General features: G+C 37.2%; 1 long non-coding RNA gene across 1 annotated transcript in view; it reads left to right on the top strand.

Annotated features, from left to right (window-relative positions):
• Positions 1 to 9,463, top strand: part of LOC150008687 (uncharacterized) — a 28,047-nt gene extending 18,584 nt beyond the window's left edge. The window contains exons 4-5 of the long non-coding RNA XR_016511332.1: positions 6,828 to 6,916; positions 9,226 to 9,463. This is a non-coding gene — a long non-coding RNA (uncharacterized LOC150008687). The remainder of the gene's footprint in view (positions 1 to 6,827; positions 6,917 to 9,225) is intronic.
• Positions 9,464 to 16,792: the final 7,329 nt, after the last annotated feature.

The following is a 16,792-nucleotide window of genomic DNA, read 5'->3' on the forward strand; positions in this document are numbered from 1 at the left end:
GTTTCCCCCCTGTCAGACCTCTGGGCTCTTTCTGTCCAAGCCATTAGGATAGAAAAGAGAAACAAGTTTTAAAATGAAGCCCACAGACCACCCCATACTTCACCAACTCAGCCACTTAGTTCAGCCAAACCATTGAGTCTCAGGAGGGTCGTAGCATTTCTATTGTCAATCAAAACTTAAGCAAAAAGTGTTTTGAACTTTTTTTGTCTAATTATGAGAACTGCAAAGTGGAAAACTATTTAAACTTATGGGCTTATCTGGTAATTGGAGAAAGAATTTCTTCCTTTAACCTGATTCCATAATGAATCCGTCCTTACTATTCATTATTTTATTATGTATCCATCCTCTCCCTATTTATTGTTTTTAGCAAACATTATAAACTTATGCTCTTATGACCAGATTTTGCCCAAAGATGTATTTTGTTCAGCTGCAGAGTGTTGGCTTGCACAGAATTTCTAAAATTTTAAAACTTTAAAAGAATTCTTATTTCTTGGGGATTCATATTGCTAGTCTATCCCATCCTGCTTGCCCTTCCTCTCACCATCATCACTAAAAACCTTTCCACAAGATCATTCTCTTTCCTACACATTTCTTAGAACTCTATATAAATATTGATGTATTTACAAATAAGATGAAATGATTCTTTGAAAACAATTAACTTCAGAGTAATCCAGTGTGTGTGTGTAGGGTGGGAGAGTATGAGATTTGGTGAGAATATGAATGAAACAAAATTTGCCATATGTTGAAAATTGTTGAGTATGGATGAATACCGAAGGGTCGATGATACTATCCTTTCCAAATTTGTACATAATTGAAATTTTCCAGAATAAAAATAATTTTTAAATGGCAAAGGTGGGAGGGAAGAAAACTAAGATTGTTTTTATCATTGTGAAACTTAATCACAAGTTGAGAAGGAACCATATTCAAGGAGTTAAAGTTTACAGGGTGAGGGATGAAGAGTGTGCATTGGCAGAGGGAGAGATGGCACATGGATATTTAGAACTATACCATGTTGAAGGAGGAAGCCAGATGGCAACATGGTTCAAACATAGTAGGAATAAGCAGTCATGGGATGCTTATTTCTGTGTGCTTATTTATAGATGTTTTATTATTTACTGCTCATACATCCTGTGAGATCAATATCATAGACAACAAATAAGGGACTTCCAGTCAAGATAGAGGCATAGGTAAACATGGCTTGCCTCCTTGCACAACTAGACTACAAAACAAATATCACTCAGAGTCATCAGAAAATTGAGCTGTATGAAAATCCAAAAACCAAGGAATTAAAGAAGTCACATACATCCAGATTGGTAGGGGGGGTGGAGACCCGCAGAGGGCACAGATATGGAGAGAAACAAAATGGTCAGTTCTATACCTACATGGGATGGATAAAAATTGGGAGGGATACCTCAAGAGGGGGGATCTCAGCTCCACATCAGACCACTTAGCCCAGGGTTCAGTTCCAGGACGATGTTCCCATAATTTCTGGTTGTAAAAAAACAGTGGGGGTTGAGGTAGTGGAAGAAAGCGAGGGATTCTCATTTGTCTCCTCTTAAAGGGCCTGCAATGGACTTAAGATTTATGCAGACTCTCTCCCTTTGGGCTCCAGCAACAGGGCAGCAGCTGGAGGGGCACCAATGGCATACATGGAAAAATCGAAGTGTCTGACATCAGGGTGAATGCTAGAGACAGCTTCCTCCTAGACAAAACTCCAGAGGCCAGGAGTGGCATTGTCACCTTTCTGAGCCCTCCCCCACACAGAGCCACAGAGTGGAAACACTGTAACGGAGACTCCATCAACCTGGTTCACATAGTTTCCCTGCCCTGGCAGTTACCTAAGGCTCTGCCCCACCCAACTTACTGGTGCACTTTCCTACAATAGGCCACAGTACTGAGACAGAAAGTCAAAGCAACTCTAATTAATACATACAAACATAGAGAGGCTGCCAAAATGAGGAGACAAAAAAAAAGAAAAAAGGCCCAAATGAAAGAACAAAACAGAATTCCAGAAAAAGACCTAAACAAAAGGGAACTAAGCAGTCTATCAGATGCAGTGTTCAAAACACTGGTTATCAGGATATTCAAGGAACTCATTGGGTAATACAACAGCATAAGAAATGACTCAGGCAGAATTGAAGGTTACACTAAGAGAAGTGAAGAACAATTTACAGGGAACCAGTGGTGGAGTGGATGAAGCTGAGAATCAAATCAATGATTTGGAACATAGGGAAGAAAAAAACATTCAATCAGAACAGTAAGAAGAAAAAAGAATCCAAAAAAATAAGGATAGGTAAGGAGCCTCTGGGACAACTTCAAATGTACCAATATTCAAATCATAGGGGTGCCAGAAGGAGAGGAGAAAGAGCAAGAAATTGATAACTGAACTGGCAAGAAGTATTCCTGCAAGGACCTACAACCTAGATTACTCTATCCAGCAAAGCTATCATTTAGAATTGAAGGGCAGATAAAGTGTTTCCCAGGCAAGGTAAAACTAAAGGAGTTCATCATCACCAAGTCATTATTACATGAAATATTAAAGGAACTTATTTAAGAAAAAGAAGAAGATCAAAACTAGAACATTAAAATGCAACAAATTTACAGCTATCAATAATTGACTCTAAAAAAAAATATAAGCAAAAAAGAAGAACAGAAATAGAATCATAGATATGGAGCTCATTTGGAGTGTTATCAGGAGGGGAAAAGGAGATAATGAGGAAAATGGCACAAGGATTAAGAAATACAAATTGGCAGGTACAGAATAGACAGGGAGGTGTTAAGAACAGTGTAGGAAGTGGGATAGTCAAAAAATTTATATGCATGACCCATAAACATGAATTAAGGGGGGATTGCTGAAAGAAATGTAGGGTACTAGGTGGAGGGAGGCACTGGAGGAAAACTGGAACTACTATAATAGCATAATCAATAAAGTACATAAAACTGATGCTGGGACAAGTTAAGTTACTTCTCTTGGGTAATAAAACTGGTAACTGTTAACTGGTACCTTTTGGCAGAGTGATCTCACTGAAAAAGCCAGACTGTAATGGGCTGAGGAAAAGTAGATCAGGAACCAGAGATCACCTACCATCTAAATAAGACCTACAGAGATATGTTTAAAATGTTTGATTTTATCGCTAACATTTGAAAAACAGGAACAGCTCTGTATGTGGGAGAAGGGTCAAAGAGGGAACAATGCCACTTTCTGAATGCTGGAGGCTTGCTCAGTGCTTGACCTATTTCCAGTCACTTCACTCCCTTCCATTATGCAACTGGTGCCTTTCTAGCTGTTTGCCCTGGTGGTGGTTCCCAGAATGAGTGGGTTTGCGTATATTCTAAGATTGTATGGGCCCTTTAAATGGACTCTCCTGAGAGATTGGTAGTTTATTCCACTGCCCCAATCCCTACTGGTTTTTACAGCCAGAAGTTATGAGGGTATATTTTCCTGGCACTGGAACCCTGGGTTGTGTGGTTTGGCCTGGGGCTGGGATCGCTCACTGCCAAGGTATTCCTTCTATTTTATCCACCACACGTGAATGTGACACTGCCTGTTTCACTGGCCACTGCCGCTACCACTTTGCCACCACCACACTGCATACTCTCCACCCTAGCTCCCGGTCTCCACCCCTCCTAACCATCTCGATAAATATGGCGTCTTTAAATCCTTTGTTGTCAGACTTTCATACAGTTCAATTTTCTGGCAGTTCTGGGTGTTTTTTGTTTTGAGGTTAGTTGTGAACCTTCTTATAGTTGCACAAGGGGGCAAAGCATGTGTACCTACACCTCCAAATTGACCCCACCTTGGTGAATACCAAATGCTCTGCCCCATACAACTTAATAGGTGTGCTAAGACTGAGAGTCAAAGCAGCTCTACCTAATGCACAGAAACAAATACAGGGAGGATGCCAAATTGAGGAGACAAAGACATATGGCCCAAATGAAAGAACAGAACAAAACCTCAGAAGAAGAACTAAATAAAATGGAGATAAACAATCTTATCAGATGAAGAGATCAAGACACTGGTGATCAGGATGCTCAGAGAACTCATTGAGTACAGCAAAACATAAGGAAGAAATGAAGGCTACACTAAGTGAAATAAGGAAAAATCCACAAGGCACCAACAGTGAAGGGAAAGAATCTGAGGTTCAAATCAAGGATTTGGAACAAAAGAAAGAAATAAACATTCACCTGGAACAGAAAGAAGAGACAAGAACTGAAAAAAACAAGGAGAGAATAAGAAGACTCTGGGACATCTCCAAAAGTGCCAACATCTGAATCATAGGAATGCCAGAGGAGAAGAGTAAGAGTAAGAAATGAAAAACTTATTTGAAAAAATAATGAAAGGAAGCTTCCCTAATTTGGTGAAGAAAATAGACATGTAAGTCCAGGAAGCATGGTAAGTCTCAAACAAGATGGACACAAAGAGACCATACCAAAACACATAATTAATATGTTAAAGGTAAAAGATAAAATCTTAAAAGCAAGTGAAAAGCAGAGAGTTACCTACAAAGGAGTTCCCATAGGACTGTCAGCTGATTTCTCAAAAGAAACTTTGCAGGCAAGAAGGGCCTGGCAGGAAGTATTCAAAGTTATAAAATACAAGGACCTATAACGAAGATTACTCTATCCAGCCAGCAAAGCTATCATTTAGTGAAAGGGCAGATAAAGTGCTTCCCAGACAAGGTAAAGCTAAAGGAGTTCAGCACCACCAAGCCATTATTATCTGAAATGTTAAAGGGATTTATTTAAGAAAAAGAATATCAAAACTATGAACATTAAAGTGACAACAAACTCAGAACTATCAACAACTGAAGCTAAAAAACAAAAACAAACTAAACAAACAACCATAACAGAAATGTAATAATAAGTATGGAGATTTTTTGGAGGGTTACCATAGTGAGGGAAAGAGGGAGAATGGGGAAAAGGTACAGGGATTAAAAAGCACAATTGGTACAAAATAGACAGGGAGATGTTAAGAATGGTATAGGAAATAGAGAAGCCAAAGAACTTATATGCACGACCCATGGACATGAACTAAGGGGTGGGATTACTGGAGGGAAGGGGGGAAAATGGGGAAAAATTGGGACAACTGTAATAGCATAATCAGTAAAATACACTTAAGCAAAATAAAAACAGGAACAAGGAATAAAGACTTCCATTTTACAGCTTTTCTTAAGAACCAAACTTTAGCATCACAGATAACTATACTTACTCATAGCCAAGGCACTGCTGCCCCCTTTCTGTGGAACTGGAGCTCTCCTTTTTGCCAGAGTTCCCTTCACTCATTATTTTCTTGCAAGTGTACTGCTTTACTTTGTGTATTATGGCCTATATATAATGTACTTGAGTCCAGTTACATACTAATTATATTCAACCTGGAGTGTTTTTACCCACTAGTGTGGATCTGGTCAATGAGAGAAAAAGGAATAGAGTCATAGAAACTCAACATGATTTGTGCACCACATGTTGAGAACTGCAGTCCAAGCCACTCCCCCAGTAATTAATCCCATGTTCTATGTCTGTTGTGATGTTTCTTGCATAGTTTTCTTGTGCTATAAATGCTAAGTGCCATATAAATAGGTGGTGTGATAATAAATGCTTGAGGATTCAGAGGAGGACACAATTATTTCTGCAATAATTAAGATAAAGAATTTTTAAAGTTGGGTTGAAATTTTATAAAAGATATGAGTGAACTCCAGATGGGAGGAAAGTTAAAGGTAAAAAGCACAAACTTAGGGAAGTGCAAAATATGTGCAGGGAGACAGGAAGGGAACTAGTATATTTGAAACTGAGGCTCCTGTATTCAAATAACTAACTCAGAATTGAATAGAATCATAGAAATGTTAAAAGTACAAATTAACTTATGGCTCATTTATATTTGAAACCCTTCCTTCTGTAGATGACAACCAAGATTTTGAAAACTTAGGTAATTTGCTTAATGTCACACAGATAATTGGTGTAGCAATTGAGATTAGATCTTCTGCTTTCTAATCTCATTTTTTTCTAATGTTTCCCATTAATGTGTGTTATTTACATTATAAGCAAGATAAAAGAAAATATGAGCTGCTGCTGAGTTCTTGTTACATTATTTTTAATGACCTGAAATAGCAGTTGCCTTTTTCTTTTATCACTCACTTCCACATCACATTCTTAACCAGGAACTAAACCATGAAAGCTCTAGGGAAATCTGACAGGCAGAGCAATGAGTTAAGCTTAGTTGATGTATTATACCACTTTCTGCCATTATATCATTACATTTGACCTCACTCAGAAGTTATCTGCTCAGTTTGTAAATTCTACATGACTGCCATCTCAGTAAAGGGAAGAAACTGCATTGTGAATTTTCAGCCCTCTAAGGTGGACATAAATAGAGAAAACATGTTCTGGCATGCAAGTCTCAGGTTCAGCCTTTAAAATAATAAAGATCAGAATCTGAAAATAGTAGTCAGTTTCAATGTTGCCTGAGAGATATTGACAGACTGCTTCTGGATTTTACTCCACAGTTAGTGATGCTGAAACCAAATGCAGGTCTGAGTGCCTGCCACTTCGAAACACTTGAGAGGCAGGTACTGATGTAAAGGAAAGTGGTTTATTCAGATGCTGGCCATTTGGAAGATGGAGGATTCCCATCTCAAAATCCATCTCCGTGGGAAGATGGGGAATGATGGGGTACTCATGTCTCAAAGCCCATCCCACATATCAGTGCAGGCAGAGGTTTTTTAAGGAGGGAGAGGGGAACAGAACAAAGAGATCAAGGGAGGGGGTTGAAAAGTTTTCTACTTCATTCCAATAAGGCAAGTGATGGTCTGATGTGTGTCATCCTGGTTTAGTCATCCTGGTTTCACATCATCCTGACTTGAGGTCATCCTGGCTCAACGGTTGAAGATCCACAAGTCTCCTGCAGCTGGGATGCCTGAAGGTCAGAGTCTGTATCTTTTGAAGTTAGTTCCTAGGATTCTTACACAAACATGCTGCTTATGAATAAGCTACACATTAGTTAGAGTCACCACTTACAGAAACAATGGTGAGGTGGGTCACAATTCCCCACTGTTACAATTCCCTACTGTTAAAATGCCTGGTATTCATCTTAGAATTTGGGACTGGGAATACAGCATTGTGTTGAGATCACAGGCTTTGGATTTGAATCCAGGCTCTGACACCTGCCATCTAAGTGATATGGAGAGCTTATTTAACCTCCACAAGCATCAGTTTCCACATATTAAAAAATGGTGACAGGAATAGTTCCTACCATCTTCATTGGGTTGTCATGAGACTTGAGTACCTTAGTTTTGGTTTCCCTCAGAGCAAACTCTGAGACAGAGATTTGGGTTTAAATAGATTATTTGGGAAAAGTGCCCAGAAAATGTGGTGACGGTGTAATGAAGTGAGACAGAGAAGGGGATGCTGCTGAGGATTCTTTATGAAAGGCTAAGAGGCTTGGAAGCGTATTTTTTCCCTTTTTTTTTTTCCCCTCATTGGTTGAGGTTTACTCCAGGGGGATTGACTCTCAGACACTGTGGCTTACCTTGGGCACAGATCAAGCACATTCCAGGATCAGAGAAAGGCCTTACCTAGAAAGGTTCAGGGCTTAAAGAAGCTTTGGGTTTTCCCAGGAACTGTCCACCAAGGCTAACCTCCACCTCTGGAGGGAGCTGAAAGGTTAAGGGCAGAAGATTAGCAGTATCTTTTACAGCGAGATAATGTGTTTGTTATAGTAACATCTGGAACATATCACAAACAAATGATATAGCTAATTAAAGTAAAAAATAGTAAGGGCTAAAATGACAAAGGGAAAGTCTTAATTAAAAAGAGGAAATGCAATTACCAAGGAGATAAGATAAATGGACTCAAACCTGAAAACTGGAGGGTCATCCTTCACATTTTCTTGTTATCTTCTTCCTCTCATCCCATCAATTTTTCACCTTTTTCCGTATCCCATCAATTGAATCACATTAACACTTCTCCCTTCTCTCTTCTCCATCTCTTTAAAGCAGGTACTACACATTTCTCGTTTGAATTAACTGATCTTCCTGTCATTCTCACCTTCTTGCCTCCCCCTAACTCCCACTCAACCCATTCACTTAGTACTATCAGAATGCTTTTTCTAAAACCCAGCTCTGGTAGAGTACCCTCTACTCCACAACTTCAAATACTTCAATGAGTCAACATTTATTTCTTGGTGATATTAAAACTCTTTAGCATAGGATACAAGACTCTTCCTGCCTGCTTCTCCAATCCCATTTCCCTTGTGCCTCACTCTCAACTCCTGAATTCCACAGCCTTCCTTGATGCCTCATATTTGCCTCACTTTTTCATCATTCAGTGCTATTTCCCATGTTCTTCCCACTTTTTTTTCCATCTAGAATACTATAGGTTTTATTCAAGAATTTAATTTGGTATCACCTTTTATGAAAAACTATCCCTACTATTTACCCTACCCTCCTGATCTGGGTCAGTGATCAAATAACATTTCTATATATCTCTTAAAACTTACCACTGTTATTACAAATATCTGTTTACTTTCAGTCTTACTAATTAGTTGACTGGCTGGTTTGGCTCAGTGGATTGAGCGTCGGCCTGCGAGCTAAGTGTCGCTGGTTCGATCTTCCAGTCAGGGCACATCAGAGAAGGAAAACTCTGACTCCAAAAAACCTCTGCTGCCTTGCGGCATACCTCTTCAGGGGAAAGGCTAAGGGAGTAAACCCCGACAGAAAATCCGGAGCCGGAGTCCCTAAGGCGGTTTGACATTGTAGTCAACACCGGCAACTCCTGCGGTGCACCTGAAGCCAAGCTGTATTGACTCCGTCTTTCCCTTGGACCCTTCAGCTGCGAAGAGAGGGGGGGTCTGCTGCATGGGCAACAGCAGACCCTCCATATCACCCTGCCCAGGCTCTGTAGCTTCAGCTTCACTGGAGAGGACACTCCAGCGTCATCACAAGATGTCGATTCAACACGGGAGGAGACAGATACCGTGTCACTCCCGAGTTGGACTGCACAGCCATTCTCGGCGGTGCAGATAGACACTTAAGAAGCTACACCATCGTCTCTCGAGACGGACGGCTGCCGACGACGACGACTAATTAGTTGAGTATTCTTCATAACCGGATACTGAGTGTCTGTATTCTTAACAAGTACCCAAGGTGATTTTTATTTCCATTAAAGTCTAAGAATCATTTTATATTCTAAGAGCTTTTTAAGTAAGAAAACATTTTTTCTTTCTAATTCCAGGACCTAACATAGCACCTAGCATGTAGTTGGTGCTCCATAGGTAACTCTTGAATTAATAAATACAACTGTTTGACACTTCTCTGAAGAGGACATACAGAAGGTCCATAGACACATGAAAAAATGCTCAACATCATTAGCCATCAGGGAGATGCAAATAAAAACCACAATGATATACCATTTTACACCAGTCAGAATGGCCATCATCAACAAATCAACAAACAACAAGTGCTGGCGAGGATGTGGAGAAATGGGAACCCTACTGCACTGTTGGTGGGAATGCAGACTGGTGCAGCCACTATGGAGAACAGTATGGAATTACCTCAGAAGATTAAAAATGGAACTGCCTTTTGAACCAGCGACTCCACTACTAGGATTATACCCGAAGAATCTTGAAACACTAATTCAAAAGAACTTATGCACCCCTATGTTCATTGCAGCACTGTTTACAATAACTAAGTGCTGGAAACAACCTAAGTGCCCATCTGTAGATGAGTGGATCAAAAAACTGTGGTACATTTACACAATGGAATACTATGTAGCAGAAAGAAAGAAGGAACTCCTGCCATTTGCAACAACGTGGATGGAACTAGAGAGAATTATGTCTAGTGAAATAAGCTAGGCAAAGAAAGAAAAATACTATATGATATCACCTAATACAGGAAACTAAAGAACAACACAAACAAAGGAACTAAATAGGACAAAGAGCAGAATAGCAGTCAATAGGGGGGAGGGGAGAGGGAGAGAAGGGGGATAAGTAAGGGAAGGGTTTAGTCAAAGAACCCGTATAAATGACTCATGGACATGGACAATGGGGAGGGATATGATTGCGAGAGAGGGGGTGGGTTGGATGGGGGAGAGAAATTGGGGGAAAAGGGGACAACTGTAATTGAAAAACCAAAAATTAAAAATAAAAAATAAATAAATAAATAAATAAATACAACTGTTTGAGTTTTGAGTGTATGCACTCTTTCTTTCACTCTATCAGGTTGCCACCTATAGTAGTAAAACTCCTTAAAAAATTATTCCCTGTGCTAATGGTATTGTAAATTGGGAATCTCTTTGGTGATCTACCACTCTCCCAGCTAAGTGGCTATTAATTTTAACCTCATTTTCCACTTTTTCACCCTTGGTTGCCTTTAAGCCTTTTCCATGAAAAGTATTTAGCTTTGCTGGTTTTGTTAATGAAGTCTAGAAAAATGGTTCTCAAACATATATGTCAGAAAAACCTGGAAAGCTTATTAAAAGTAGAGATGACTTATTAAAAGCGTATTAAAAATAGATTCAAATTCAGTATTTGAGAGAGGAGGGGTAGGCCTCTGTGCTTAATCTTGAAGAAGAAATTATACCTTATAATAAATAGATCTATATGTTATATAAATAAAAGGTTGACATTTCTACAAACTAATAGAGGTTTATGTTTTCCTTCCTCTAGACAAATACTGTGACCTGTATCAATGCACTTTACAAATAGCTCTTGAAGTTTAGCAGAACTATAGTATTTTCCTTAATTGACGTGCTTAGTAACTTAGTGAATTTAAAGAAAATCCATTGTCTGATATTTTTCTTCACTCTTATTAGATATAGAGTTAGATTGTATACTTAGCAATCTACCAGGATCCTTCACTTTTATTAAATTATTCCATTATAGCAGAATAGTGAAGGAATTGAGAGTATGATTATCCAACTTTGGCTTATGTGTGCTCACATGGCTTCCTTCCTGCATGCAACTTTATCACTCAATGACAAAATCAAATCTTACACCAACTCCAAACTTTAAATTTGTGCTTATTTTCCACAACAACTATAGCAGGATCTGTAGTTACCTAAGCCATGGCAACAGTTTGGGATGTGGGGACAGATGCAGAATGAATATACAGCAATATTCTTTTCCTTCTCCTTACCTCTAGAACACTACACAGGGATGGCGTGGTAATTTGTACCCCTGAACCATTTTCATAGTTTAGAAGGTTTCATTATTTTATACAGGGGTCATAAACTGAGCCTATCTGTACCACTGTCTAATTTCTGTGTCTCCCATCTAGACTTTTATATCTACCTTAGAAGATGACACAAAATTGCTTTTTTAAATCTTGTTTGTCTTAGACTGGATAGATTCCATCATGGCACATTTTTGATCAAGAATGAAAAGGACACTCTAGTCTGCTAAATTCCACAAAGTGGAATCAGATTACTCAGAAACTGGGGGGAAAGTTTCCTTTTGATGATACCTGGGTACGTGATGATTTGAAAATTCAAGGAGAACCTGGGAAAATCCCTTTCATGGCCAGAGGAAGTCAGAATATTTGGGAGAGCTATGGTGTCTCATGTTGTTATTAGAAGTGAAATAGTTCTATAGTACAAGAGTGACTCTCTTTTACTACAAAAATTTATACCAATGCAGAAAAAAAATGATAATGTCTGGATTTTATTTTTATCTGTAAATAAAATTTTGCTATGTTTATAAATATAATTTTTATATATTTAAATGTTGAAGTTTTGGGGTTGGAGAGTTTTATAAAAATTTGTTCCTTATTTCATAATCAAAACCAATGATAAAGTAATATTTTATTTAATTGAATATCCTTTTGTAACTAATTTTTCTATGATGGAGATCTTTAGTAAAAGCAAATGACCCTGGTATAAGAGCCTAGCCATGGATCACACTCCAGAGAACACTGCTAGTAACTATATGCAATATATATCTATTTTATGTAGTTTTCTTATAAAATTTGATATGAACTATTACTTTGATTATTAATTTGGTTTAGGGGGTTTAATATCTGACAGTCTCTTTATTGAACATTGCCTTTCATTAATATTTTCTTCAATTATAAAACTATCTTTGCCTGTTCTAAGTCATATCCTACAGAGTTTAATACTTAAGGAACATAGCCTAAAAAGAAAGAGAGGAGTGGCAAAATATGAAACCTTAATTTGAAAAAGTCTATTAATAATTGCTTTCAAAAAATGAATGTTTTGGGGGAGGACATAAAGAAAATACTAATGTGAAACTTCATGAGAAAAATTTTTACTGAATATCTTCAATAAAACCACTAGATGGCAATATCTTTGTGTCTTTGTGAATACACTAGACAGATGGCTCTTGAAGAAAATACTTGATTATCATATTTTTTAAAGCTCTCACCTCAACTACCAAATGGCTATTCCTCAATTCTACTTTTATTTTTTAACTGAATTTATTGGAGTGACATTGGTTAATAAAATTATATAGGTTTCAGGTGTGCAATTCTATAATACATCATCTGTATTGTGTTCACCACCCCAAGTCAAGCCTCCTTCCATCACCATTTATCCCCTCTTTACCCTCTTCTATCTCCCCCGACATCCCTCTGGCAATCACCATACCATTGTCCGTGTCCACGAGTCTTACTCCTCAATTCTAAAGAAATAAAACTTGAGAAGAGAAAACTCCAGTCCAGTTAAAGACTACTGTATTGTATTTGGGTTGTAGTAAATTAATGTCCTTCTTTAACAGCTAGAGAAGTCACTGGGTCACTGAAATAGAAAAAGGAATGGCTTCACTTTGTAGCGCACAAATGCCCAAGATTTTAGGCCTGAAAATAGGCTCTGTACAAAAAGACATAGCTCAAACGGTGCCCTGAATCTGTCTTCATTTCTTTCCACTATTTTTTTCCTTTCTCACCTAATTTTAATATTGCTAAAATTTCTTTTTCCCCTTTGTGAATTAAAAAAAATACAAGGGGTAGAAGAAAGGGTTTGAGAGCAGACTACCCTTGTGGAGAAGATTCCTTTACCATAGAAAAGTTTACATACCACATGTAAAAACTATAGTCACTGTACCTAAAATATTCTTTCTGCTTCACTAATTTTTCTGTAATTTAGGTTTACATAGTAAACTTTCTGAGTTTCTTTTTAAATTGGAACTAGCAGGTATTTAACCGATAAAGTATGGCGTTCAAAAAGAAAAAAAGATTTACTCTCATGTAAATATAAAATGAATATGTGAAAGATTTTCAACTCATTAATAATGAGTTAGTTTGAAGGAAAATTTCAAATATGTACATACACATATTACAAGGAATGCTGAAAAGAATTTGCTAATAGATACAAAAGTGGTTAATCTATAGGATAATAACATTTAATGTTTTGTGATACAAGGCAGAAATCAATTTCATATCTACAAGAAAAAATTAATTCATTTGCATTGCTATTTACAAGAATTACTGCATTACTACTAGTTTTGTATGAGCTAATTTCTATGGTATTGAGATGTAAAAGAGCCTCCTCAATAGAAAGTTGATCAAAGATACACAACCTTTTACAATCAAATAATCTCCAGAAGGTTTGCTAAACTCAGTAATCTCTTTGCCCATTTTCAAGTAGTGGACAATTTTTCCCAACATTACTATTTTGAAAAATAATTATATTGGTGCAATAAGCAATATAATTGCAGAAAGTCTTATTCTATGTGCTGCAATATTAGGACAAACCACAAGGAGGCATTTTTTTGCACTAGATTTCTCACACAGATGCTAACCAGGACCTATGATCAAGTCAGGGACACTTGTTTTGGAATAAATTAATTAGACAATAATTTTCTAGAAGAAGATGTCGAAGGAGGTGAGCAAAAAATTGTCCCGAAATTAAAAGAAAATAGACATTAGTTGGCTCACCATTTTGGGGTGTGATATATTGCCACAGAATATTCTCAGATCTGGAGATGTGTCCCAGTTTCTCTAGATAATTAGATTTGGAAAAAAATAAAAAACACAGCATATTTCATGAATTAAGAAAAATCAAGGTTTGCAAAAACAAATGCTTACAGGGCAAGGCAGAGAAGTTGAATGAGTAAAGTAGGCTGGGTATAATACAGCACACAGTAGGAGAACTGTGACAAATTGGGAAGCTCGTGTCCCAACTAAAGAGAAAGACTACTGTTCAGATCCAACTGCAGTATATGGAAATACAGACCCCAAAATGACAGGTTTTAAGATTTTTCAAGAGAAAGAAGAAAACCAAATTGTTATATGGATTATCCTGTTTATTTTTTTCTGGATACCGGCCACTTAACTAAAAAATAAATAATAATAATAATAAGCATGATGTGTTTTTCCCTTCATCCTCCAAGATATTTGCCTAAGAGAAATTTTTAGACTCCCTCTTCCATTTGAAGGGGCAAGTACTGAGAAGTAAGAGTGTGATCGTAGAAGTAGTGACAAGAATTGAGCTGCAGAGATGAACAGGTAAACAACAAGAATTTGCAGATTATGTCCAATGAGCCAATTGATAATCACCAGAAATGGAGGGTTTTGGGGGAAGGATGGATTTCTCACAATAGAAAAAAATGTAAACATCAAAGACCAGTTTTATCACTTACTGTCATCCTCATCCCCTACCTCAACGTGTCCAGTGCTGAGCGTACTGAAGGGAATCGATGAATATTTGCTAATTAATGTGACCTGAGAACATAGCATGATCTCCATGGTGATTCTTACAGATGATTCTCAAGTGCTTTTTATTGTTATAACTCTGAAGTTTAAATTAAAGTGTTTCTAACAAGAAAGGAAATAGGACCTCAGGGTCAAGCTGAGTCTCCCTTGGCATTTCCTTTGTAATTATCTCAACATCATATACTTCTATTTAAAGTACCATGATGACTATTTGATTACTTACTACTAGGCCTGCATTTAAAGGTTGTAATTTTTGTGGTTCTTTTCATAGAAACATCATTTAAATATTTAAAAATTAATCTACTTTATCACCTACTTAATGATCAGGTATTTTTAAAAGCTTGAAATAACCAAAATAACTCAATGTAAACAAATCCCCTTAATATATGTGTATTTCTCCTTGATTCCTTGATCAGTGATTCAGTTAGTTTTTTTTAAAATTATTTGTTTGTTTATTTACTTTATTTTTTTTAGAGAGAGGGTAAAGGAGAAAGAGAGGGAGAGAAACATCACTGTGTGGTTGCCTCTCACTCGCGCCCCCAACTGGGGACCTGACATGCAACCTAGTAATGTCCCCTGACTGGGAATCGAACCAGCAATACTTGGCTCGCAGGCCGACACTCAATTCACTGAGCCACAGCAGCCAGGGCTCAGTGATTCAGTTAGTTTTATTTTCCCTTTGCCCATTGTGTTTCATTTTCCCCAATAGCTTACCAGAATCTCCATCTGGCTTGGTAATATAAAACACACTCTTAATATTTTCTATTTGTTTATTCATTTGTTTATTTCAAGTGTTTAGTTCATTACTATGTTAAATAAGAATTGAATTCTAGAACATGCATGCATAAGCATAAAACATAGTTTTTAAAAAGAACTTTTATTTATTTTTTTATTGGCAAGTAACTTTGTAATGATATCTAATTATAACAACTATGTGGACAATTATGTTACAGATATTAAATTTCATTAGCATTATTTTGCTATGAATTTAACAGTACAGCTTAAATAGACTCCTCAGTTTCTCTACCTCTAGTAACAGGCTTTATTGCACATTGATTTTTACCATCTGTAAATAAGTGTATAAATATTAAATGATATTGAGCTGGAGAGGATCTGTGAAAACCAGTGTTTTAGGGAAATTATTCTAATGATAGTGCATAGGATTAGAAAGAGAGATGATAGGAGGCAATGTAGGAGGTTCCTGCAGTAATCCTTGGTTAGATGATGGAATTCTGAAATAGATGGAAGGTAGAAGGGATGAAAGTAAGAAACAAGCTTGAGAGATATGAAGGTGATGGCATTTTTAATAGGAAAGAGTCAGCATAACTGAGTGTTTGATTCTGGGTCCCTGTGAGAGAAATGGGGAAATCAAGAGAGCTGGTTTTGTGGCAAGATTATCTAAGTCGAAGTGATGATGCAACTCTTTCTTTCATTATCAGTTATCTCTTTTATTGTTATTTTTCTACTCTGTTGCCACCACAAATAATTATGTTATCAATTATATATAAGAACCCAATCATTTAGAATAATGTCTTACAACATTGAATAATTCCATCCTAGAGCAAAGATTGGTCTGAAATAGCCTTCTGTTGGCTTCCTTAGTTATTCATTCAATAAATATATTACTGAGCACCTACATTGAGCTTTTTTGTCACATTCAAAGAGCAACAGGGGCAAATGGGACAAGAATGGAGTGAGCTGGTATAGAATGGTGGAAGCAATCAGAGAGGTAAGGAGGCAGATTGGTAGCATCTTATAAAACTATACAGACTTAACTTTTATTTAGAATCATCTTCCTGGAAGATGAGTTCAAGTTTTAAGCGATAAGATTTTTAAGGAGGAGGATAGTTATACGTGTGTAGACACAGATACATATGTATATATAAGCATATATATTTGAAAAAATGCCTAAAAATCTAATTTTATATATAAAAGTTTGTGTGTGTATACATTCCCATGCAACACACATGCACATAGAATAACCCACATTCAGAAGGGCTCTGCACTCAGTTTAATGATCTACTATTGTTATTTGAAATTCTTCATAATTTTTGAACAAGAGGCCCCATATTTTCACTTTACGTTGGGCCCCACAAATTAGGTAGCTGGTTCTGTGAGCAGACTTTTCCTTTTGG

Source organism: Furipterus horrens, unplaced genomic scaffold (assembly GCF_987537825.1).
Source record: "Furipterus horrens unplaced genomic scaffold, mFurHor1.1.pri manual_scaffold_5, whole genome shotgun sequence".
Classification (NCBI taxonomy): Eukaryota; Metazoa; Chordata; class Mammalia; order Chiroptera; family Furipteridae; genus Furipterus; species Furipterus horrens.